This window comes from Nesoenas mayeri (genome assembly GCF_963082525.1).
Source record: "Nesoenas mayeri genome assembly, chromosome: 2".
Lineage (NCBI taxonomy): Eukaryota > Metazoa > Chordata > Aves > Columbiformes > Columbidae > Nesoenas > Nesoenas mayeri.
Genome location: NC_137543.1, coordinates 94,017,016 through 94,043,986, shown reverse-complemented (window position 1 = coordinate 94,043,986; position 26,971 = coordinate 94,017,016). Strand labels below are relative to the sequence as shown.

The window sequence follows — 26,971 nt, the reverse complement described above, 5'->3', positions numbered from 1 at the left end:
CAGTTTCATCACATATTGGTCTCTGAAGTATTATACTAAGCCATAGTACTTCAGAAGTGTTTGCAGTGAGCGATAATCACAGCCTGAAGAGCACAAGGGTGTGCCACAACCTTGAAGTGTCAAGTCCTCCAGAATCACAAAAGGATTGAGGTTAGAAGGTACTTCTTGATCTTGAGATCATCTGGTCCAACCCCCCTTGTCAAGCTGGGCCACCTAGAGCCTGTTGCCCTGAACCGTGTCCAGTTGGGTTTTGAATATCTCCAAGTATGGGGACTCCACAATGTTTCTGGTCACCTTCACAGTTAAAAAGTGTTTCCCGATGTTGAGAGGGAACCTACTGCGTTTCAGCTTGTGTCTGTTGCCTCTGGTCCTGTCACTGGCACCACTGAAAATAGCCAGGCTCCATGTTCTTTATGCCCTCCATTTGAGTATTTATACACATGGAAGACATCCCCCCTGAACCTTCTTATCTCCAGGCTGGACAGTCTCAGCTCTATCAGCTATTCCTCAGATCAGAGATGCTCCAGTCCCTTAATCACTGTCAAGGCTTTTCATTGGACTCTCTCCAGTATGTCCATGACTTCTTTGTAGTCAGACACCCCCATATTATTCCATTCATGCATCGTCCAGTAGGAAAATGTCTGTTAAGCTAACAACTAAGTATCATCCTAAAAGAAGGCTTGAGCAAGTACAAAATAAGGACAATCATATTTTATTTTTTTAAAAAAGCTGCAGCACACTGTTAGAAACTTCTTAGAAAGACAGCCTCAGTGATAAAGATATTCAGGAAAACGGCTATTATTGGAAGGGAACATCATAAAAGCACAGCAAACAACTACACTAATAAGGAACAACAAGACACTTTAAAGATTTAAAAGCCAGAACGAAATCACAGAAAACATGGAGGCAAAACCACACAGTTCACTATTCATATGAAGGAAAAAAACAGGTAGAGAAAGTCAGAAAGGTAAAGAGGCAAAATAGCACAAAACTAGTGAGGATTCTCTCAGTACACCAGGAAGAAGAGGAAGACCATTATTTCAGTTAACTAACAGGTCCATTAATCAAGGGGGAAGAAAAGCCTACAAAGAGAATAAAGCATTCAAAACCTCCTCATCACAAAAAGTTAGTTATAACTAAGTACTTAAATTAGCTTCAACAATGGAGGAGGAATACAGGTCAAAATACAGAAAGAACAGGTCAAGAAATATTTAGTTGAGTTAGTTTTATTCACGGCAACAGGATGATAATATTTACACCAGTATTATTTAGGAACAAGCTGGAAAAAAATAATGGAAAAAAACAGCCAGTGTTATTTCTGGGGAAAAAACAAATAGTGTCTAGTCTTTAAAAAGGAGGAAGAAAAAAAAATTACAGACAAGTCAACTTGATTGCTTGGCATGATACTAAATTTTATATATATATATATATATATATATTTAAACCCAAACAGTTGTATGCCACCTTTCCTCTACTCCAACCCCCAAATGTCACAAAGTTGTCAAGAACAAGGTTAAGTCTAATCAATTTAATTTCCTTCTTGACCTCTTGGGTTGGAGGGAAGGGCAGAAAGAAAGGAGAATGGGAGAAGAAGAGATGACGTCAGTGTTGTGTTTTATTGAGCCTGTTAACATTGTTCCCTTAAATCACTGTTGGATTGATCAATTGGCTGAGAACATCTATCTAAAAGAAAAGTAGCTATTAATCATGCAGCACGAACCCACAGCATCTTTCAAGTAGGATGCCTGTGGAGAAGTCTTTCCTGGGCTTGGATTGATTCAATATTTTCAGCAGTTACTCTGATTGAATTGGAGAAGGCATCTAAAATTTATGGATGGCTTTGGATTACATGAGAAGCAAGCAGTTTAGAGAACAAGATTAGAACTAGAAATAAGCTTGATACATTTATGAAACAGACCATTTCAATAACACAAAACGAAGACTAGCCAAAGCACTACACTGCAGAAGGAGAAAACCAAAAATCAGAACAGGAACATTGCAGTAACTTACTAAATTGTGAAAAATAAATATCCAACTGACATTTGAAATTGTATTTCTATTGGAACAAATCCTATATGTATGAGCACAAGCTAGACAATAGTGCATGCTGAATCAGGGACAGTATTTTCTAACAGATGGTTTCTATGAAAGGAACCATTTGATCACTTTGATCAATATTTCTGTGTGTCCCACTGAAAACTAACAAACATCCACTAATAAGCAATGTTTAGATATTGGATATATTAAAAAAAAAACTTTAACAATTCATTTAAAAATATTAAGCCCACACATTCAAGTTATAAACAAGTCCCAGTGACTGCTTTCATCTTCCTTTGTGTTTTCAATGTTCCAGCATCATCAAGACTTTTTTATTACTGAAATGACGAAGCTTTACAATATATTAGGGAAATAAATAATTCCTGTGCATTAATTATTAAGTCTGTCTCTGCTGCAGTTCTTCAGCAATACTCATGCATATTCCAAATAGTTTCTCATTAATAGTCTTAACGGGAGAGGAACTGAGGGAGTACTAAAGTAGGGGTTTTTCCCCTCACAGTAATTCTCAACATATATTCTGCTTTTGTTTTAAAAATTGAAATAACTTAAAATGGGACAGCACATGTAAGAGAAGTCCTTTAGTTTTATCTTCATGTTTTATGTAAATAACTGCTGTGCTATCTTGTAGAACAAGCTGCAGTGCCTATTAATCTTATGTGGAAGATTCACATTGCGATGATATTAAAATCAAACACATAATTTGAAGTTTAAAATAACCTAATTCGATTCAGTGAAAGCTTGCAAATTTCTCTAGGCCTTTTTCTCTCTTCTGCCTTAAACATCAAGAGCTCAAAGGGGCTCCCTTTTATATGGATACTAGTAGTGTTTTAAATTAAAATACATACATTACTGCTGACAAAGTTATCTAGAATGACTTTACTGATTTCACTTTCACTTTATAGGTCACCTTACACAGCTGTAGCATATGTGTACTGGCTTGTGTCTTTGTCCTTATCTTTGGACAAATACTCCTGTATTATACCAGATCAAAGCAATCTCATTTGTTAACAAAATACATAACTGAGACAAATCAGTCTTTATGACTAAACATTCAAGTGATGAGTTAGATGTAAATTCAACAACTAAACCAAACAGACAGAATAAAGCAGGATGACATTACATCAGCTTCTTCATGGGCAACATTGTCTCCAGGTGATGACAATATCAAAGATGTACTACAAGAACCCAAACAGAAACCAAAAAAGCTGACTTTCCTCTCAACCAACCATTCTCACAGTGAACTCAACCTGGACTGTAATAAAAAAAAAACACAAAAAACCCCTCCATCCCTCTACCCAACTCAACAGAAATCTTTGAGCCACTTGGATAGGAAGCAAGCTTGTGTTATACAAATGCTTGGAGGGAAGGTAGAAGCCACCTGTGAAACTTCCTCATGCTACACAGGGACAAATTCAACCGTTTTAAAGGCATATATATGTAAATGTATATATTTAAGACTCTCCTTACCATGGAATGACATTTGCCTCCCAGCAAGATAGAGACCATGGTTCAAGAATTCGTTGCTGCTCACTCAGGATCAGCTTGAATCGAGATGACATGTTCCCCAACCCCTGCCTCAAACCTTTTCTCCACATACCCAAAAAGGTATTTCAAAAAAGTCCTCAACTCCTTGATTCTAGTTTGTTTGGTTTTTTTCCCCAACCTTCTTTTTCATTTTTAATCAATGCTTACAGATCTATGAAAAAAAAATTGTCACTCATCCCTCAATGCAAATGAAGTACTGTGCCTCAATTTCAGCACAGATGTTGTCTTCCCTTCAGATTTCAGCATTGTGGCTATACCTGACACACAGAAAAGTCAATTAAGCATCCTAATAACATTAGCTAAAGCCACTGCATAAGAAATTGCTCACAATTTATCTAAAGTATTTGTACAGCAATTACTCACACGATACTTCACTTAGTTGAGATTTCCTGTTCAACTTGATCTGATTACAAGAAGTATTTTGTAATCAGGGCAATCTGAAAGCATTTCATAGAAGTAATGATGTGTACATGTCAAATCTAATTTGGGAACCTGAAAAGCTAGATTTATTAACTGTCTCTTGGATGAGAAATCTTGTATATAGGGCAGCCATTTTGAGAAAAGGAGAGCTCTCACCATGTTCCTCTTAAAATATCTGCAATGCAGTTGCAAAAACTAATTCCAATCCTTCACCAGTAGCAGTAATTGTTTTATTTAGCCCCACCAAACAACACTGTTGGTCAGTGAAATGGAAGGAGCACACCACTGGAAATTCAGATATCTGCGATCCTGGGAACAGCCTTGACAATACCAAATGAGATACCAAGGACACAGTTAAAAATCCAGCAAGGATACCCAGCTGAATTCAGATATGTATTCTTCAGACTAGCCTATGCTTGCTAGTTTACAGGACGCAGTCTGTTTTAAAATGAGATGATATATTCATGCAGGAAGATTTAAACAGGTTTAAATATTTTCACTTTTGTGTGACCTAAAGAGTACTCCAGCAAAAAGAGGCTGTGCTTTGAGGGAAAAAAACAAATACCACCACACATTCAAACAAACAAACAACAAAACTCCCACAAACAGAAGACAAACCAAACCAACCACACACCAGCAACAACAAAACCCAAAACCACAAACACCATAAACCACAACAAAAAACCCTACCACCACATTTTTGCTCTGATCCAAATTGAAATATCCTTCATGCTATAAATACCAACCCTTCTGTTCCAATATGCATCAGTTTTTGCACCAGCTTTCCCAGCAAATGAACATACTTTTTACCAAGTATAGCTTGTTCTGAACTTTGTGGAAGACACAAACAAGACCACAAGTAAATTTATGTTGAACACTTCTTCCTCAACATTATTGCCACCAAGGCAACTCGTGCTTTGAGTTAAGACAGAGAAGGTTTCAGGCACCAGCTGACACATAGCTAATGTTTAATTCCTTCTATAGCAGGCCTAAATGGCATAGTGGCTAAAACACCATGAGCAATACAGTTTCCAGATACTATTTTTCTTTCCTTTTGGGAGGTGTTTAACTGGAAAAACAACAACAACAACAACAACAACTCTATTTTCTTTGTGTTTAGATGAATACTGGAGACCCAATACAGGCCAGGGAAATCCTGTTATTTTCTTATTTCCAAGGGACTACCCTTAAACTGGACAAGAAACAAAAGACTGATATCTTGCCCATTTGTACCATTTAGCTACTGCTGATTCTTGGAAAGTCTCCAGTGCTCAATGTCACCTCTCAGATCTGGAGCATTCGATATGATATGATTTATTATGCGGACTGAATGCACAGTGCTGCAATTTCTTGTTTTTCCCATTTAAAGGAAATTGTTTTTATATCTTACGCTGACTTAAATATTTTTTAAAGTCCTCCCATAGTTCCATTTACAAAACAAACTGTAGCAATGGTTATGTAATTAGATTACAAAGGATCGTATTACATTAAATTCAGTATCTGTATCTAATTTTATGGCATCTTTTACAATGGTATCTAAGAATCAGGCAGCTTTTTTTTTTTTTCCTTTTGAGCTTAGTTTTGCCATGCTTTCTCCTTATCTAATAAAATACACGTGCGTGTTTGAATTAATAACCATCTGGGAAATGCATCCGATTCAATTTCTGATATTATCATAAACACCTAAGGGGCAGAGCAGGTGCAATTTACCACAAAATCTAAACACAGTCTACTTGTTTCTGGTCAGACTATACAGCCATGCAGATCTAGAGCCCACACTTTACTCCACTACAATTTCAGTTGTATCCTCTAAGAAAGGAGTATCAAACTCATTTTCACCGGGGGCCACGTCAGCCTCACGGTTGCCTTCAAAGGGCTGAATGTAATTTTAGGACTGTAGTAGTTATATTTATACAGCCCTAAAATTACATTCAGCCCTTTGAAGGCAACCGTGAGGCTGACGTGGCCCCCGGTGAAAATGAGTTTAACACCCCTGCTCTAAGAGAAACCAGGCAGAGCATCAGCAGCTATTTGAAACATGGGCAAACACTTTCAGGTCTGGGCACATAGAAACTTGGATGCAGCAATCAACGGCAAGCTCCTCGCTATATAACTCTTGTGCTTCAGTTTCATCTATAGAGTACCAAGCATCAGTGAAAAACAATGTAAAAGAGAGGCTGGTATGGTATTTTGAGTTTCTTTACTCAAAATGGTAACAGTTGTGTTACAGCTGCTGGCACTTTGTTTGAATTACAGAATAAGTGCTTTGCTCTTGCCTCCTAAGCCTCTGTCCCCAGGCCATGCTCACTGCAAGAGCACTGCAACGTGTACTTCTGCAATGCTGGGGTATTAAACCAAAAACATCTGTAACTGAATGCAGGAAAACAGGCTTATAAACCCATATGCTCAGATTTTACACATTTAAGTTTACTCATGAGTTGGAGAGTTGGGCGGAGGGGAGGAGTTAAAACACAAGAATGTTAATTACTCGTTAAAAACAAACAAAAAAGTTAATTTCATTGAGCAAAAACCAGGCTCCAGAAGTAAAAGTGCAGAGGACTTACCCTTTCCACATATGTAACACAACCTCAACCTCATTCCAAGCCTTGTCCTGCACCTAATCCCTCCAGTCCTCCCCAGTTATGTGTATGACTCACAGAGCAGAGATTTCCACTGCATATTAAGTTTAGCACATTTTTGGTTAATCATATTGACAAAAAAACAACCAGACAAGCAAACTGAAATTGAACATAAAGCATGTGTTCCCAAAGAGGGAATAAGGAGACAAGCTTTTTAAAATTTAAATATAGTGTTCATTATAGTTCACTTGGGCAGGCTGAGAATGAACCCCAAGCAGTAGCTACTCACAAAAATTCTGGACAAGCCCAAACATCAGAAAAACTTATTTTGGTTCAAGGAATATTTTAATTACTATTTTTTTTTCCTATAAAAATACAGAAAAAAAAAGCCTATTGCACTGAGAATGAGAAAAATTAGGAAAAGCAGCTATCAGATACTGAATTGTACCTTCTGGACCTGCCTGCCTGATGACCACAGGTAGGTAACATTGCTAGGCTGAGCTAGAAGGCATTAGAAGATCCCTAGGAAAGAGAGAGACCTACTAATACACTAATCAATCCTTTTTAGCCAAATAGTAAGTCAATTACTGCAATGTGGAGTTACAAAGATAAACAACGCCCTATTTTCTTATTTTTACCGGAAAATGAGGAGGCCAGCACACCTTACTGGCTACCTAGGCAGGAGCACTGAGACAAGCTCTGAAGGCAGTTTTCTCTCTTCTGTCTTTAACACATCAGCCAAAACAAGGGACACACACCTTTTCAACCATAAAAGATATCCTATGCTCAGAGCATGACACTTTCTTAGCGTGGCCTTTGGCTGTATCCCACACAAACAGGCTGCATCTTCACAGTTCTCTTCCACTTTGACTACACCTGGAATAGGGTATGCTCCAGCAAAAGAAACAAGAGCACCACCAGGATGGGTCTTCCTGCCAGAAGGTGCATTTTTAGAGACAGAGGAATTACATCTCCTCTTGCACTGCAGCACAGCCAAGGAGGCTTCTGACACACAACCTTGAGTGCAAGATAATTCGCTCCTTGCTGTGCATCACCTCGGGTATTAGCGCCGAAATAAAATCAGCGTAAAATCACCTCCTGTTGCCCTACACATAGGGGTTGTGGTAAATTCCTGGTATAATCTTGGAAAAGGTCTGCAGACATACTGAAATATTAAAGTAAGTTAAAGTATGTACGGTGTCTCAGGAAAACATTTTGTGCCAAATTCACAGAATCAGTTATTTCAATGGAAACCACTGATCTCAGCTTTAGTTCAGTCAGGCCCGTGCGCAGCAATAGCAATGGCACACAAAAACCCTATTATGTGACTGACAATCACGCATCTCGATCAACAGCAAAGATAGCGCCATCACTATCAAGAAACTGACAGCTCCTCAAATTGTTCGAGAATGGATTTTATTATAAGGATGCTTATAGCTTTTCTAATATTAGTGAAAGAACTATGTAACTTTTAAACTAGGGATTAAATATGGTTGCCCATGAAAATACAGACTTGCATACAAGCTGCTGAAATGTGGAACTAAAAGGATCTACACTGAATTCAGAGGTTACTGTAATCAAATTAAAGCTCAAAATTATTCAAATCATTATTCCAATTACCATATCATGCACATTCTTATTGCTCCCAGGGGGACTGGCGCTTTTTCTTTTTCCAGTTGCACCAGAGTAGAAATATTGTGAACTATGACAGCAGAGAAAAACATTTAACTATGAGGCCGCAACCCTTTCCTCAGTACCTCCTGCAGCCTTGTTCAGGCTGCTTTTAGACCAGTTTGTGGCTCCGTGTGAATCCTGCTCTCGGGCACTCGGCTATACAAGGAGTCCATGTATCAAGACTTAAGTATTACGGTGTCTGTTCAAAGCAGATTACATTAACATCCCTTTGCAAAAGTACAGGCAAGAGCTCCAATACCTATGCAGTACTAAATGGCTTTATTAATACATACTTTTACTCTTTTACTTCTCTGAATTTTCCCCAATACATTGTTGAAACATCTGAAAGTTTTTGTCTTTTGTATTATAGGTGCCGAAAGCTATATGGGAGCATGTTGTAACTTTTGGTAGACCTGAAGTGGGTGCTCTCTGTTTCACTCAATTAAATCTCTATACAAAGTTAGAATGAGGTTTGAAACTTGTGAACTGCTTTGGGAGTTCAGCCAGTTGTCCCTCCTGCACTATGCTCCAAGGCATTAGCAAGATACTTAGGATGAAGAAGAGAAAGAAGGCTCAAAGATGAATGATACACTCACATCAGCAATACAATTCTTAAAGAACTTTTTCTGAGTATACTGAAGGACACTTAGAAAAACATTACTAAGCCCTGCCACAGGGCAATTTACCTAAAAGTTCACTCTAAATACACCTTTACACCTCTCTCTCAAAAATGAGGACTACTCACACCCACTGACTTCACAGCATGCAGCACTCCGGGTCATTTTGCTTTTTCTCTAAGGAATTAGCACTTAGCTCATTTGGTCCTCTGAGTCTTGCTAAATGCATGCAGGGTAATGACACCGGGAATATGCTACCCCTCCTGGGTAGGGGCCCCAGCATCACACCCTGAAAGCATTGCCTGGTAAACAGCCACCTTACCCTCCCTTTCCTTACAGAAAGTCACATTAGAGGAAAGTATTATAAAAAAAAAACCAAAAACACCACACAGAAAACCCTAACCAACACACTAACACAAATAACTGACACAGTAATAGGAATAAATGAAGACAACTGCCAGCAATAGAAAGAGTCTGTCAAAAGACTACAGTTATGCTTTACAGTAGTTTTACAGTACTTCTTAAGGCTTAGTGAGTCATTATGTCTCCGTAGAGGCTGAGAGGTGCCAGAGCAGCAACTGCAGGAATTGAAGCTCACTCTCTTCCCCCTCCCTAAATACCATAGGAGGATAAGCCCAAATCCACAGCAAGAAGCCTGGCTGGTGCACCCTAAGGAGAAATACTACTAGGACTGGGGGCATGTAAAGCTCGCTTGATGGCTGGTAGCATTAGCTATATGCCCTGCAACTGGTGATGCTTGCTTCCTGAGCAGATGCAATTAAGAGAAAAAGGGTTTATTTCTGTCCTCCTACACCTGCCTACAAACCGCAGTGACCCACCACTTGGTCTCTCTCTTTGCTGAATGATCCAAGCCTCTTCATCCCAGACTCTTTGCTCCCAACATTTGTATCATCTGCATGGTGTTACACAAAACAAAGAAAACAACAGGTGGTCTCACTGTACAGAACAAAACAAAACAAAACAACAGGGGAGAAACATTTACTTTTCAAAAGTTATCATATCTTTATGAAAATTTGAAAATAATGTTAATTTGATAGGAGGGGGATTCCTGCTAACACCTTGACACTGATTTTTTACTTTCATTTGAAAGGACTCTTAAAAATCAAATACCAATTCAGAAAAAAGAAGAAAAGTCAGTGATTGGTTCATTTTCAAAGACACACCCTATCAAATTTAGATGCAATTAAACAGCATTTTTTCATATGCCAGAGGGAAATAAATGTAAATTTGGCATGAAATTACAACTTGCTATAGGAAAAAAACATAACAGTGTTTGAGCCTCCAGCTTCTCCGTAATAAAAACTGTATTACATCATGTTTACATCTAGACAGAGACAATCACGTATTTCCCTGCATTTTTAATGTCATTCACATGATGGTTTTAGTTCTGTCATATTATGTAAGATATGCAGAGAATCCTTCAGTCTTTAAGGAGATCCAGGCTGGTGTTTCTGCTCCTGTGTTTTGTTTTCAATGATCATTTACCTTTTGATAATTCTCATATTGTAGATGATTCCTTCCACACTTACAGCAGACCCCAAGGTAGTTAAGAACTGGTCCCAGCAGAGATATACTGGTGTCCAAATGTGGTTGGTTTGTTTTTTTAAAAGAGCTCAACCTCTCACTACAAGAACAGTCCTTGGGGCTGCTCTTGAGCTCTTCAGAAAAGGCAGCACAATTACTTGTTACATCTGGAGAAAATTGCCCAACTGATGGACAAGGGGTGCGTGGTATCCAACATGCGTTGAAGAAAACCACGCTAACAAAGAGGTGGAGACAACCAGTATGTCTAAAGTGATAGTGGGGACAGGTAGAGAAACTCTGAGTGATAGTTGCTCTTTTCAGTTGGGCTCCAAAATATAAGCCCACCTTTTTCAGGGAATACCTGTGTACCAAAAAGTAGCACCCCTATGCATCTAAGCAATTCGAAACAACAGCTATGCTATATCATACCCTGCTAGAGGGCAGCACATACACACACTCCTAGAAGCTGGCAAGAAAATGCCACGGAAAAGGTGAAACTCAGTTATTAAAAATCATCTGAGCTCTATTTAATCACCTTTGCTGCAGATTGCACCAGGAATATAAACTGTTTCTTCATGATATATGCCATATGTTGCTCGACTGTACTAAGACCCTGATATGGTGGATACGGTATGAGAATCCAAGATGAGCACTGAAAACAGATCATAGCAGCCAGCTCTCTCAGAACATGACATTATGAAGAGCAAGCAATTTTTGTCACAGATATCAAAAACTTTAGCTCTTGGGGCAGGAGAACAGAAGTTGACAATATTAAGTTCCAAAAATAAACCCAAAATTAAATAAATCAAAAGAGGTATTGCCAAGAAGTATCTAGCTTATTTTTAGTTTTACAAAACACTTCGATTTTTCCTAATTTGCATAAGTTTCTCAAATATACTGAGCAAACAACTTTCAACATATAAATTGTCTGAGAGCTGCTTACCTATGTGTTTTGGTCTTTTGCAGTGCTTCTCTGCTCCCTTGCTGAGACTTTTAATAAAATCAGCTGGAAAATCTAAATATTTATTTATATTATAGATGATCATTATACTGAAAAGTCTATTTAAGAACTGCCAGTGACGTGTAGTTTTGCAGACATTCTTGCAGACAAAACATCGCTTCTGTCACTGCTCATGAAAAATGAGGGTTCACGAATATGAACAAAGTGCTCTGGCTCCTGTTTTCCAGATGATTTTGTATGTGTTCTGTTCTAGATTCAACCTTGTTTCTCAAAATCTCTTCTGACTGACAGAGGTCCACACAGTCCTACAGGTACCATTTTTTTCTCAGAAAAGTGAGTAAGTATAGAACCAACTCTGCTGGGAAGCAAATCTTACATTTCCAGAAAGTCTGTGTTATTAAAGACAATAATTGATTGTCTGCATTTTATGCAACAACACTGTTCAAGTTATTTACTTGAAATAATTAGAACTATTGGTACATTCTGTTTGGTCTTTTTCAAGAAGTCACAGAACAGACATTGAGAAACTGTAAAAAATCATTGTATATCTCTTTTTTTGGGGGGGTGGGGGGGTGGCGGAGGTACATGGGACACACACACACACACTAGCATGAATAACTAGAACAAGATGGACAGGTGCCACTTCAAGAATGACCACAGAGCTTGGAAAGCAAAAGTGAAGGACATGAGAGCTCAGGCGATGAGCTCCTTCATTCTGCAGGTGAAGGGGAAGCCAGGATAGAAGTGGAGGCACGTTGGGAATTAACAACTGGCTTGGTGGTGTTGCAAGCTGTGCTTTGGCTTTCAGAGCCAAGGATCCCTCTTTGAGGAAAAAGAGCTGAGAGATGGGGTCCATCTGACGAAGGAGGATAGGAGCACCTTTGCCAAAAGGGTGGCTGGTCCAGCACGGAGGATTTTAAGCTAGGCACATGTGGGGAGAGAGAAAACAACCTGCAGTTCAGTGAGAGACTGGAGGTAAAGGGGAGTTATGTACACAGGGCAGGGTGATGGGAGCAAAAGAGTCCTGTTCAGTTTTGGGCCCCTCGTGACAAGAAAGACATTGAGGTGCTGGAGAGAATTCAGAGAAGGACAGCAAAGCTCATAAAGGGTCTGGAGCACAAGTCTGATGAGGAGCAGCTGAGGGAACTGAGGCTGTTCAGCCTGGAGGAAAGGAGGCTGAGGGGAGACCTGATCATTGTCTATAGCTACCCAAAAGGAGGTTGTAGGATGGAGGGTGTTGGTCTCTTCTCCCAGGTAGCACATGATAGAACAAGAGGAAAAGGCCTAAAGTTGCAGCAGAGGAGGTTCAGATTGGATATTAGGAAAAATGTCTTCATGGAAAGGGTTGTCAGGCATTGGAACAGGCTGCCCAGGGGAGTGGTGGAGTCACCATCCCTGGAGGTGTTTAAAAGACCTATAGATGAGGTTCTTAAGGACATGGTTTAGTGCTAGGGTTAGATTATGGTTGGACTCAATGATCTTAAGGGTCTTTTCAAACCAAAATGATTCTATGGTTCTATGAAAAGCAGCCCATCTTGCATGCTGGCACACAACTGCACACAGCCTGTGTGCTGCAGCTCTGCAAAGGATGGATATACGCAAATGAATACAGCAAATGCATCCCAACCTCCTGCAGTCTCATTGCATATTCAAAGAGACAAAAATCACTTCTGAAGTATCAAAATGAGGAAGTTGGAAAGTCCACCTAGTGCTGGGCCTTCGTAATATATTCAAGTTTGAACTCAGATTCTCGATACCAGCTCTCTTAATATGCCAATCTTTGCAGCCAAATATTTCTTCTTCAAGCTCATCTGTAAGCTTGACTTCACGCTGAACAGTTATCTTTTCTCCATTACTCACTAGATTGTTGCCTTTAGGAGAGTGGGCTAACATACATGAATTTGCAAAGGCATGCTGTCCCCAACTTCTGATTCAGACTAAGGAGGTGTTACTTCTGTGTTCATTAAACCACTTTTTAGAATATATATATATATATATATATATATATATAAAGTTTAATTAATGTACACATTGTCTTCTGCTTTGAAATCCAAATGCCAGAATATAAATTGTTTCAAAATTTTGATACAAGTGCTACTGGTAATGAAACACAAAGAAAGTCTAATGCCATTAGAAGAAAATGTCTGACATTTTACCCTGAAGGGATCCAAGCAAAGCAAGATCTTAATGAGAGGACTCTGTTTTCTTTCTTCCTGGAGAGCACAATTCTCCACACACTTTGATGAATTAGTGAGAGTTTATACATGGTGAAGGTATGGAGATGAGTTTGGAAACTGGATTAATAAATTGTTTGCAAAGGGAAACCTCAAACATCCCGGAAGTTTCACCATGTCAGCCAGGGAAGAAGCACAGCATCACACTGTACATATAATTCACCATTTTTCGTGCTCATACCCATACTGGCAGCTGCAGCAACTTTTTTCTAGCATTAGCAACTCAGTAGGCTTTCCTGGCAGGTATTATATGAACTCTGAGATGCCACCTGAGGTTCTTTGGGGTCCTTTGGTCTCCTGAATATAAATGGAAGCACCTTTTGGTTGTTTTGTTTTGTTTTTTTCCTTGCAATGGAATACTGGAAGGATGAAGGGATCACCCCAAATGAGCACAAGAGATAATTCTGAAGCATTAGGAAATGTTTAACTTTTCTAGATTTGCTTTTTGAGGGTGTGTGGGGCGGAACAGGAGAAGAAAGAGGGATATGCTTACATTTCAAGCTTAAAAATTACAAATTCAATGGAATATCTAAATTTGGGGATTCTGAAGCATACTGTACAGACATATGTGCTGTCAGCTGCAAACTACTCCTACAGCACTAAGAGTTGAATGCAGCGCCATATGTTATGCCAAGATTACTGACTTTCGTTACATATGAAAGATAATTTCCAATTTTAATCTTCATTTTCAATCATTATTTTATTTGGCAGACTAAACACAACAATGACAGACAGTATCTTGATCTGATTTCTGAGCACCTGCTGCAGGTACATTCCCTATCACTTTCTCCCTCTTCCTTTGAAGTTTGAAGGGAAAAAGAAGAGAAAGAAGAGACTGGGCAAGCCCTAAGGATTTTGGTAGGCAAGAACACCAAGCTTATCAGTTCTTCTGCTTCCCTACAAGGATGCTACAATGCAAAGTAGGCTGTGACTTGTGGCCTTTAAAGAAAGAGGTCAGTCTTTATAGTGTTTGGGCTGCATTAACACAGATTATTTCCTGTATCAAACATGGCAATCCTATGAAGGGGCTGACTTCCCCACCCTTCTCACATTCTGACCCTGGCAACAGGATGAGAGAGGCATGGGAAAACCGTGAACATTTGTTGTCCTCCTTATGCCTCCCCAGGGGTGAGGAAACAGGCTAGGAGGCACATGTCAGAGATGAGTGCAATGTTCCATGTCGTGTTGGCCGATTGAAGCAACACTTTGTGTCAATCCCCTCCTTGAAAAAAACTGCAGAGTATGTGAAACAAGATCAGAGGAGTTTACTCTGCCCCTGATGTGGCACGGTGGAATGCTATCCCCAGTTGGAGCAGTGTGAGAAGCTTCAAGCCTGTCTCATTTTCAGACACCAGACTAGTGTCACCAGTCACATTTTCAGATTTATTACTGAAGGGAGATTGAGTTCCCTAAACTGTTAAAATAAGGAATAAAAATTACTACACCAGGTGAAGCATTTGTAGCGACCTATTTTGCTTCAGCAAGGGGCTTACAATGAAAACAGCAAACACACAAGAGAGGAGTTCCTGAGGCCACAGCAAAAGAGTGACCCTGCCAGAAAGAGTCATCTGTGTAGAGACTAAGCAGCAATGGTTATCAGTGGAAGCAGTGCAAGCAAGTAATATTCCACCAAGAACAAAAGAGAAACACACCTTTAAAAACAAACAAAGGTTTTCCTGGGATGCTAATTTTTTGGTTGCATCAAGCTGTATAAGCAAAGATGATACAATTCTCCAGGGATGGCTGTACAGCAACTTCGTGAACACTACAGCTCCTCCCACAGAAAAATGCCAAGCTATCCATTACTGTCCACAAGTACATATTCTGTATGTGCATGAATCCTTTTGGATCTAGTTCCACACCTTACGTGAGTGTCTCACTGGTTTCTTTTTAAGTGAAAGACCCCAAAAGTTCTTAACTTGCATTAGAGAAAACGGCTCCCAGGTGCACAGAAAACAGTTGGAAATGACTTCATACATAGGCAGCAGAGCAGCCGGCAGCACGAGTCACAGAATGACAAGGCAATGGCCACACAGCCAGGGGTGTCAACCTCATTTTCACTGGGTGCCACATCAGCCTCACGGCTGCCTTCAAAGGGCTGAATGTAATTTTAGGACTGTATAAATGTAGGAGCAGTTCTATAGGCACTGACATAGGCACTGGCTCTGATAAAGCTATTCCCTACCCCTATTTCACTAACCACCATTCTCCCTGTTTCCCCCACCTTTGATGTCTAAAGTAACCTCAAGCAACCAGACATACCTAATTACATTTTGGTTTGTAACCAGCCCAGATAACTCATATAGTCTTCCAATGCTAGAAGATTAATGGCTTTCACTTTCCCATCTCTTCACACTTTGAGATGAATAATTTCTGTAGTTGGATGATCTGTCTCCTTAGTATAAATTTTCCTTCATTTAACACAAGATTTAATATATTCTTCATCTAAAATTTCTTACAAAATGTTCTTTCAATTTACATAAAATAGTCTGCATTTCAGAATGTCAAGAACAGCAGCAAAAGACTACATTTTCCTTATGGAAATTACTCACATAACACCTGTTCGTAACAGTGGAGGCAAGAGAACATATATATCTATGGACTTCTTATTTCTTAATTTTTCTTTCCAGCTCCTCAGGGTGCCTATGTTATAATACCCTGACAGAGCAGCACTGGGTTATGAAACGTAATTGTACATCCCAGTCTACCTTTTGAATCAAAACTCACTTTGTAATATGGCTAGGACATAACTCTACTGTAACTAGGGTCACTATAAGGGTCATGTTTATAGCATAGCCAGGGTAATAATATTAGCCAACATACCATAGCCGGCAATGCAAGGTCAAATACAGAGAGCACTGGGCTGTGAAGAGGCATTTATTCCATTTGCTTAATATCATGCTGAGCTGCTGGTACCTACTGGAAGGTGGCATCCCCTGTTCAGTACAGCTTGCGCTAGCTCTACCACTGTGCAACTTAATTGGAGAGTAATTTTGCATGAAATAGCTCTTGTGGCTTAGGCAGGTAGGTCAGTCACTGCTGTGGCACTTGGAAAACCAGCGATGATACAGCTATCGTCAACCCAAAAATAATGCTGCCAGTGCAGGTCTATGCTTTCTGGGGGGAGTTGAATTATTCTGCGCTCTTATTCTACTGGTCATCAAGCAAAGCAGGGCAAATATTTCTATTCAGCGCATCTCTGACTATTAGATCATTAAAGTGCCTGCACACACTTGACATCTCAGATAGATGTCATTTCTAAGACAGGTGCCATTTTACACACAAATATATGATGTCTCTGTGTGTGTGTGTACACACGCAAAATGCAACCTAAGACACATGTGGCCAACCTACTAAAGCTCTTCCTGCTTTTTCAGTCCAGTGAGAAAAATCAGTGTTTTCTCCAAGCCTGACCAGCCCAGAGCAAAGAGTCAGGAGGTTATTCACCGTTTGAAAAGTGATAATCTAGCTGTATTATTTTGTTGGGTTCTCCATGGCTAGGTTAAGAGATGAACAGCTTGTTCAGTGACCTGGAAACCTTTGAGCTCTGGGAGTCCAATTCAGGCACAGGCCACCTTCGTGGTGGTGACCAAAGGCATTAACTTTGCAACAGCTCATCAGCAGCCCATGTGAAAGGGGCTGGTGGCCACAATCTGCCTGCAAGCCTGAGCGACAGCTGCATCGTGAAATCCATACTGATCACAAGAGAGATGCCACAAACTGAACGAGTGAAGGAATGAAACTACCCCACAGGCAGCTTTTTCAGGTCCAAACAGAGGCATCCCAGCAAGGAATTACACCGCTGCTTTCCCTGGTCTGCTGAGAAAGAGTCTCCATTTCTAGGTCTGTTTTAGAACAAACCACTACAGGTTTTTTGTTTGTTTGTTTTAAATAAAGCATATGCCGTATGCTACTTCCTGATTTCTTCCAGGCATAAAAGCAGTCCGGTGGGATCAGATGCGGTAATAACATGACTTGCATACCCGCTTTAAGTAACAATTATATGCATATTTTCTAGTAGACGTGACTGTAGGAACAGACAACAAAAGCACTCCTGATTCTCTCAACAGTGTCTGTTTGTTGAGTCACACATGGAGGGGGAAGGCTGTCAGATGTGTTTTTAATTAAACTATCACTGTCATATCCCCTGTGAGATGAACTAAACAAATTATAATAATAGTAATCACAATAACAACAAAAAGAAGATGGGCTGACCCACAGGTTTTTATGTCTGGCTATAGTAATAAATGCTTGAGCTCTGAAGGGTCTGGTGAGTGATACGCTAAATATTTGCGCAGTACAGATAGGATCGTTTGGTTTCTATATCGAAGCACTGAGTGCTTTGATTTTAGCAGCTGGAGACAAATCTGTAAATGCAATAACACCCACTGTATTTTTGTAGTAAGATCTTCAAAGGACTCCAGCAGGTTAGGTCTGGCTTTTCTCTGCTCAGCTTAATTCTAGCATTTTTTAAATCAGACTATGCTTTTCTGCATGGTTTCCCAGCACATCAGTTCAAGACAGATGCAAAGATGCTTTTCAAACAGGCTGTTCTATATGCAGAATACAGCCTGTGGCTCTTGATAGTACTCTTCGGTTAAGGTTTTGACCACTTTAAAATGAATGAAGCCTTATCCAAATCTTTCAATAATCTCTCCAAACTAAAGCAGTATGTTTAACAAATGCAAAGGATGAAACTACTCCCTTCCCATCACTGCATTTCCCTTATTTACTACCGATGGTCTTAGATTACAGTTATACAGTCCAAAGGCCTTTGCTCTCAACAAAACTGAAGCTCTTTCTCATCAACTGGGGTATTGTCCTACCCGTCAGCTAATTTTCACAGACTGTGTTTACTCTGTAGCATCAGATGGATGACACCCACATTTCCTCATTCCAATTATAATCTTATTTACTGACACTTCAAGGTAAAACAGTAATATAGGAAGAAACACTTAGACTGTCAGAAGAACAGCAGATGTTACACTTGTACCTGGTGTATTCTGTGTAACACTTTGCAAAAAGTCAAAATTCATGGCAACACTTTGTTCTATGGCTTCTCAACTGCCACCACAATCTGTTGGTGTTCTTGCCTAATAACTTTCCCGTTAAAATAGGTGACTCCCACTTAACTTTCTCCTTTACAATCGGACATCAATTCCCCTCCACTTTGAGTTCCAAGCTGATGGTTCCTCACTCAGGTAAAGCAAGAGCAGCGTCAGGACTGCCCTGACATGGTCTGTGTGTAGTCATGTATGATCATGGACGCACCTTCCATCTGGAAGTCATTTTAGCAAGCTCTGCTCTGCTCCTGCAGGGAGGGAATCGGCATAAATACCTTCAAAGCATGCACTAACTGGGACTTGGCACAGCAAAACTATGTTTTCTGTAGGTTAAAGCTTTAACTGACTGAGCAATCACAATCAAAGACTGGCTGCTTCTCTGCACTATCCCAGCACCACAGAGGTTAGCATGTATTTATAAACCGAGTTATACCACTGTTCGCTAGCAGAAGGGAGGAAGAAAAATAAAGAAGAAAAAGGCAGGGAGACAGTATGTCCTTTTGGAACAGTCAGCTCCTTGCCATACATGATTCATTGAACTATCACCACTGCTTTCTCCATACAAAAAATCCCCTCTGCGTTCCTGAGTAACCATTACTGCTTCTCAAGAGTTCAAAAATATTTTGCTCCCACAAAAAGTAAAATACAAGCATATTAAGCGACTCCTTCCTCAGGGTCTGTGGTATTCTGTGGCTACTATTCAAATCACAAGCTTTTTATATCCTATTTAGTAACAACCATACACTAACCAATAATAAATGTCATTGTACCCCCTTCAGAGCTGCTCCGGATGCTAAGGAAAGGGAACTTGGCAGCCAGCAGCACTGCTTTCATTAAGGCAGGATCAAGTTCCCTGGGGTTCCCTTGTCCGATTCGCTGCTTCTTCCATCTTCTGCTCATATATAGAGCCCTTTTTCTGTCATAGAGCGATCCTGTGATTATATCTTACGTGAGTATAATCCCGAGTTAAAGCAGAAACAAATAGCATTTCTTAAATGGACAAAGTTCATTTCCTTAAGCCATGTGTTTCTTATTCTGCAATCTGCCGTGTTTATCCCCTTGTTCATTGATGTGTATTTCATTGCTTCGGAACAGGCTTCCTAGTCATTGTTTCAGACTAAGCTCCAGGCCAGTAAAACATTTAAGCAAGTGCAGGACAGAATTTGAGGAGTGTGGATAATCCTACCAAGAGAACTGAAGCAGAACCAGCTGCACCAGCAACATCTGCCTCCAGTGCAGAGTAAGAATGAAATACGAAAAAGTTTGTTCTCTACCCTCAAACATTCATGAAACACAGCCTGTTTTCACAGTACTTAACAATCACACTTTTCCTCAGGAAAGGAGGTTGTGCATTAATTGCCAGAAACTGTATGCCTAAAAATAAAGACGCAAAAAAGGAATCTTACGGTACTGATGAAGTGAGAAGAATCTCAGGGCTTTGAGCTAGATTCTTGACGGCAATAGAGTGCACTAAGAATAGCAAACGAGTAGGAGTAGTCAAGGCTGAAAAGTTTCTAAAGTGCTTTGATTGCCAGTTTCTTCATGGAAGCTCTTATTCAGGCTACCTGCTATGTGAGAAGGTTAAATATGTAGTGGAGCTTCAGTATCTTGAAAAGTACTTGGGAAATGTCTATTTTTTGGTTTGCACACCATTTAGCGGAGTAGCTAAAATATCCATAAGAACAGTATTTGTCTTAGGTTTGTCGACAGAGAATTGCTCTGGCCATAGCAACTAAGTTAACAAAAGGACATATTGACAGATCAGAGCCAAGGCCAAAAGACACGTGGGAAGTATCTCTCTCCCCATGTGTACAAATGCACAGTTAGAGAGGTGCATAACCAAAGGCTTAAAAAACAAACTAACACAAAACCCTCAAACTCAGCCTTCGCTAGGCAGGTGAAAGAAGAATGCTTGATTAGATGAGTCAAACCCTATTCTGGCACAGCTCAACCTGAATCTCTGTTCTGCAGAACAATATATGTTTTATGCCAGAAACTAAATTAGCATAGTCAGCCAAATCCTTGTCATGAGAAAGTCACCAATAAACTTGTTCATGAAACTCTGAAGCGAGCAAATCTCAGAATTTGCCCTAAGAATTTATGTAGGCCAGAAAAAAATACATTGGAGCTTCATACTTTTGGCATTCTTAAAGACAAGCCCACACTAGTACTGTGGGTACCAGGACTCTCACACTAACTAAAATCTAGTGCCTCACCCTTTTTTGAGAAGGCACATTTTACCTGAACGGTGCATAAGACTTGTTTTTGGATGTACTCAAGGAAGCTGGGATTCCATGGTGAAAGGAGGTTTGGGAAGAAAACAAACAAAAAAATAACCGGACTTGATATAAGGACCATGGCAATTGTGTAAGAAATAATACTGAGGAATGGCTTGTTCTTTATAAGAAAGGGGCTTCTGTTTGTACAAGGGCTGCAAAAATAAGCTTGCAAGGGCAGTATGCATAGCTGTGTTAAGGCTAGTCTTGAATAGCTCTTAGGTCAGTGCGAGTAATCACTTGATAGTCAACAACATTAGAAAAGTCATAAAATAATTTGATTTTAAAACTAGTACTCCAGCTCTAAATACCAGCAATTTTATATCTGGAATAGACATCCTCCTCTCATGTCCTTTTCTGCAGCTGAAATTTGCACTTGAAGTTAAATATATTATAATATTATGGCTACTATTTGAAGACCTTTGTAAAGCTTCATCACCTCAGGGCTGTCACACAGCAACATCTGTGCTCTCTGAAGGCAAGTGAGTGCATTTTCTATGTTATCCTGTTTCACACAATCCAGGAATAAATAGACATGTTGAGGGACCCCAGACCCTGTGTACCATACAGCTGACTGCTGAACTGAGCCTGTTCACCCATTCAGAGATTTCAACGGAACAGAAGAGAGGTAATTTTGTGGGAATTGTTATTTTAAATTGGCAGCATCAACAAAAGCTGTAGTAGGTGAGGATTTCACTTTCTTTTCATTCTGCCCAGGTCACTAGTTTGCAGCTTTCTGCAGCCTTGTATGTCCAAATTGCCTTCTGGTACTCTACTGAAAATGCCCCATCAGAAGGGCTGTTTTCTTTCCCCCTCATGCCCTCACCTTCCCTTTATTTAAACAACTGATTCTCCTGTCCACAATAAATAAAATATTGCAAGAATTCAACAGGCCAGTAGATTTTCCAGCTGTACTTCTGCTCTGAAAGGTGGTTACTTGGAAGCACGACGGCACCACCCATAAACCCTCAGACCTTCTGCTCCCAAAACATAAAATGATCTTTGAGTGCTGGAATCACGATGCTCCCTCCACTGAGCAGGTCTCATTTCATGCCTGGCACACCCTGGCTTCCATGCTAGTTCTCCGGTGTGTAGAGTCTTCATCATAGCAAGGCTGATACCTGGTCCCATGTTTAAAGAGAGTTAAATCATTTATATAAAAACCAGTACAATCAGAAGTACTGTATTAAAAACAACTCCTTATTCTTATCCTTTCTGACAGCATTACATTAGAAGATTTAGTAACATATCCCTATATGATGTTACAAGGCTGTGAAACCGGACAACTAACAAAAGTCCTGCTGTGGACAGTGTATCCCAATGTCATCTTAAATTTCACTTCATTTCACTGCTAATATTTAATAAGCTGCTTTCTTGTCACCTAGAGACTTGCAGCACTGCCACTGTGGGAGCCCATCATTTAACATTCCTCATAGAATTCATAGCAACAACTTGAGTCATCCTTATTCTGGTGACTCACTCCCGCCACTTGATACACATCTCTTCAATTTTAAGTCGCGCAAAATCATCTGAGTGACAGCCAGCAGCAGCCCTATGATTTTCTGGCTTCTGCATCTCTCTTCTTAGCACTTCTTAGTGCTCACATGTCTTCACTATGAGAAAAATATAATTTAAAAATTCATTTCTATTAACATTACAAAAAATACAGATCAATTACATGCATACAGAAAAAAAAAAGTGCCTTTCCACCTTATGGTATCAAAACACTGCATAAATGCTCATAAAAAGTTCTCACTGTCTTCATAAGGAATCTAAAGTTGATGCCTGAGATCCGTTTTCAGAGACTGACAACCACCTAAGCCCTAAAGGGCACTTTAAAATATTGCAGAGGAAGGCTGTAAGCTCTCTGCTTAAGAGAAGTCCTACTGCCTCCTTTTTTGATATCTTCACGCAGAAACAGGTAAAGAATTAAATGTGTGCAACTGACATCTAAGCTTGTTTGCTTCCATGTCAGGGAGAGCACAGCCCCTTCCCAAATTTCAGCACATACTAAAAGTTTGGTTTTGGTGATACCACGTCTTTTCTCCTATCTGAGACCAAGATAAGCAAATTAAGTACTCATTCCCCTGATGGCAGAGAGGTTCTTCAATCAGTAGAGGCTGCAAGATGCATCAAAGTAGCTGGGAGGTGAAGCCAGGTATCCTTCTGCCTCCATCTACGTCTCTACAAGGAAGGCACAAGCACAAGGCATGGCAATTCTTACACATGCCTGGTGTAACACCGGAGTGGGTGCTCACATCGACCCAGATGGGCTGGCTTGAGGAGCCAGCTGTCAGGCTGAAGGTGGCCACCCAGAAACAAGCCGTGAATTAAGTAGGCAGGGGGGCATCTATGCACATCCAGGAGATGAACATGCTTTTACTACCCCAAAACCTACTCCCATGCATCTTTGTGGTCACTGGCCAATATTCACACACCTGCCAAATCCTCAATCAGAACTCCATTTTTTCCTTGCTGTATTCTAGCAGAGACTTCTGGCCTAGTATTGGTTTCTCTCTGAGGATAATTTTGGCTCCTGGTCAAAGACTCCTGGCAACAGACACATTGCTCTGTTACCATACCAGGAGCTGCCAAGGGAAACTGGACATGAGCAGATGAGGATGTGTCTGCTTATGGGGTTCTAGAAGATGGCAGGAGTTACATTTAAGGGGAAGGGAAACATGATGGACTGAGATCCCTCATGCTTGCAATAGGAAAAGATCATAGAATGTCCTGAGTTGGAAGGGACCCACAAGGATCATCAAGCACAACTCCTGTCCCTGCACAGGACAACCCCACAGTTCACACCATGTGTCTGAGGGTGTTGTTCAATCTCTTCTTGAACACTGTCAGGCTTGGGGCCATGGCATCTCCCTAGGGAGCCTGTTCCAGTGCTCCACCACCCTTGAGGAAGAACCTTTTCCTCATGTCCAGCCTAAACCTCTCTTGGCACATCTTCCTGACATTCCCTCTGTTTGTGTCACTGGTTGCCAAAGAGAAGAGATCAGAGCCTGCCCCTCCTCCTCCCCTTGTGAGGAAGCTGTAAACTGCAATGAAAGATAGTTAATGATGGAATGTTGCATGCTTGAAACAGTACTGACACAGCAGCAACCTGCTCTCCATGCTTTAACACCACATTCAACCCAAAGACCTTGAGTTTCAGCACACAGATGGTGAAGGTAAGATACCATATCTGAAATGCTGTGTCCAGTTCTAGGGTTCCCCAGTTCTGGGCTTCTGAAGACAGACATGGACATAGTGGACATACCAGCAAAACAAAGGGCTTCGAGCATCTTTAATTTGAAGGAAGGTTGAGATAGCTGAGACCATTCAGCCTGGAGAAAAGACGGCTCAAGGGAATCTCATCAATGGATATAACTATCTGATAGAAGGCTGTAGAGAAGGCAAAGCCAGGCTGTTTTCAATAGTATTAAGTGAACAGACAAGAAGGAATGGAAACAAACTGAAATAAATAAATTCTACTTAAATATAAGAAAACACTCTTTTACAGTGACAGCAGTCAAACACTGGAGCAAGTTGCCCAGAGAGGTTGTGGAGACTCCATCAGGCAGATATTCAAAACCAGTTGGACACAGCCCTGAGCAACCTGCAGTAGTTGACCCTCCTTTGAACAAGGCTAGATGATCTCCAGAGGACCCTTCTTGCCTCAATTATTCATGTTAATAATTTATTTAGTGCACAGAAGTAGGTAATTGTCCCCTGTGTACCAATGCCTGGAAAATATGTCATACAAGTGCTTTACAGAATCTCCAGAAGTGGTACTTCCATGTCAAAGATAACAGTAACTACTGTCAGCTCCTCAGCAGGAGTCTTCCAGCTCCTGACAAATAGCCAGTGTCACTCTCCAGTCGGGTAGCTCCTGCCAAGTCATAATTTTCAGCTTTTCCAATCTCATGGCTTGACTCAGGATTTCTTGAATTCCAAAAAACAAATACACAAATGTTTAAATGAAACATTGACGAATCATTTGGTTTTGGTCATTAGCTGCAGACTTTACTTGAATGCTACTGGGCATAGTTTGTGATGCATTTCAAAACAGACTTGCAAGATGAGACTTTTCGGTAGATGCCTTTGGTCTTGTGGTCTTTCTCCTAGGCAAAATAAACAATCACTGATTTCAATAGACAGTTTATCCTTTCCAGGGATTTTTCCCTTAAGTTGTCATAAGAACACAGTAATCCTAAGTCTTTCTCTTCTCTTGCTGCTAAAATCTAAATAACAATGGTGATGTTTGGGGATTGGGGAGTTAATGGTGCCTATTTTTAAGTTATTTACCCTATTACCCAGTGAGAACTTCCAGAAGTTTTCTATAATCCTCTCATGGTTATTTTCACTGTGGTGTTAAAAGACAAATTTAACAACGTGTAACATGGGCAATAGTGCAAGGCTAACACTTGCATGTACCAGCAGTGAAAACACATACATTTGCTTGGCTTTATGACCTAAAATCAGACATGGAGGGAGATTATCACTTTCAAACATCAGCAAACCTGGGTCAGAATGCAATCTATGTGCATAGGTAAGAAGGAAGAGATGTACCCAGAGAAAGAAAAAACAAGAGGTGAGGAAGGAGGAGAGAGGGGTCAAACTGGCAGCTCCCATCACATCAGCAGAGCACTAATGACTTTGCAGGACTCTCTTGATGGCTCTAAAACTGCAGAATGCTGCCTTGTGTGTGTACAGACAGAGACTATTACTCCCATCACTGGCAACATCTGGACAGAGTTTAGGGACCCCTGCCAAGGGCAAAGGGAATGGATGTGTTTTATCCTCCCCTTTCTTGCCCTCAACAGAGATGAGGATGCGATGCACAGCATTGTAGGAGGCCCCTCTGCACACACAGGCACAAGCTTTGGTCTTCTGCTCAGTGTCCACACCACAATAGCCCCAAAAGCCCCACAACATCTTTTAAGTACTGTGGATTTACCACCAGTTAAATTCTTCATGCAGAGTCACCTGAGATGACAGAACAGCAAGCACCCTTTTTCCTCAGTTTCCTGAAGCTTGGGAAAAAAAAAAGCTGAGTAATATCTGGCTTGCTAATAACTATTAATAATGTGTTAGAAAGGTTTCTACTATGCTATCTTGAACAGGTTTTCAACTTAAATCACATTGCAGGCCAGAGAATGTACACAGAGACCAGAACAACTTGAAAGTTCCCTCAGGCGAATGACCTGCCTTCAGGAGCCTCCTGAAGGCACCTTGTCTGGCTGGGGCAAAAGAACGATGCCCACACAGAGAGTTTTAAAAAGCACTGGGAGCTCATGTCTCACCTTACTCTGGCATAGAAGAGGAGCTACATTGATCAATTACTCCTGTTCTGGACAGCATGTCTGCAGCACACTTTCTAAACCACAGGAAGTCAGCTTTGCCAATTATATAAGTCCAAATGCATACGTATAAAAATCTGACTTACCTACACTGTAGACTACTTATATAACCCACAATTTGATTTTTTTTTTTTAAACCTCTAACCTTACAACTCTGACATACTGAAGAATAGTTCATATTACATCTTCCTTTGAGGATTTTCTAAAACGCTAATCATTGACGTACCTGGCACTACTGAAGTCAACAGAAGTTTTGTACGGCAGGCTCAAGCCTGCCATTGAAAACCACAAATGTGAAAACCCACCCCTTAAGGAACATAAAGTAATGGTATACATTAAACAGCACATTGCTACAATAAAGAATACCCAGAAGCCAAAATTGTGGTTGGATGGATACTGTAAAACATACGGAAGTGACATTTTAGGAAGCAAATTAAATTATTAATGCCTTAAGAGAGTATTTGCAGGATTTCCACTGCATGCTTATTGTTTTAACTTACACTGGCACAGGAGTAGTTGTTATGATGGTTGAAATCCTACTGCTGAAGTCCCTACCCGAGTTGCTTTTACAGGCCAGAACACCCGCAATTAACTGAAGTGAGGACTATTGCAAGAGCACTCCTTGGGCCTCAGTTCACTGAAATACTT

General features: G+C 40.4%; 1 protein-coding gene across 1 annotated transcript in view; it reads right to left on the bottom strand.

The window, feature by feature from the left end:
• PHACTR1 (phosphatase and actin regulator 1) overlaps positions 1-26,971 on the bottom strand; it is a gene marked incomplete at its 5' end in the record, with an annotated part of 305,896 nt that overhangs the window by 243,948 nt on the left and 34,977 nt on the right. The gene's annotated exons all lie outside the window — the stretch shown is intronic.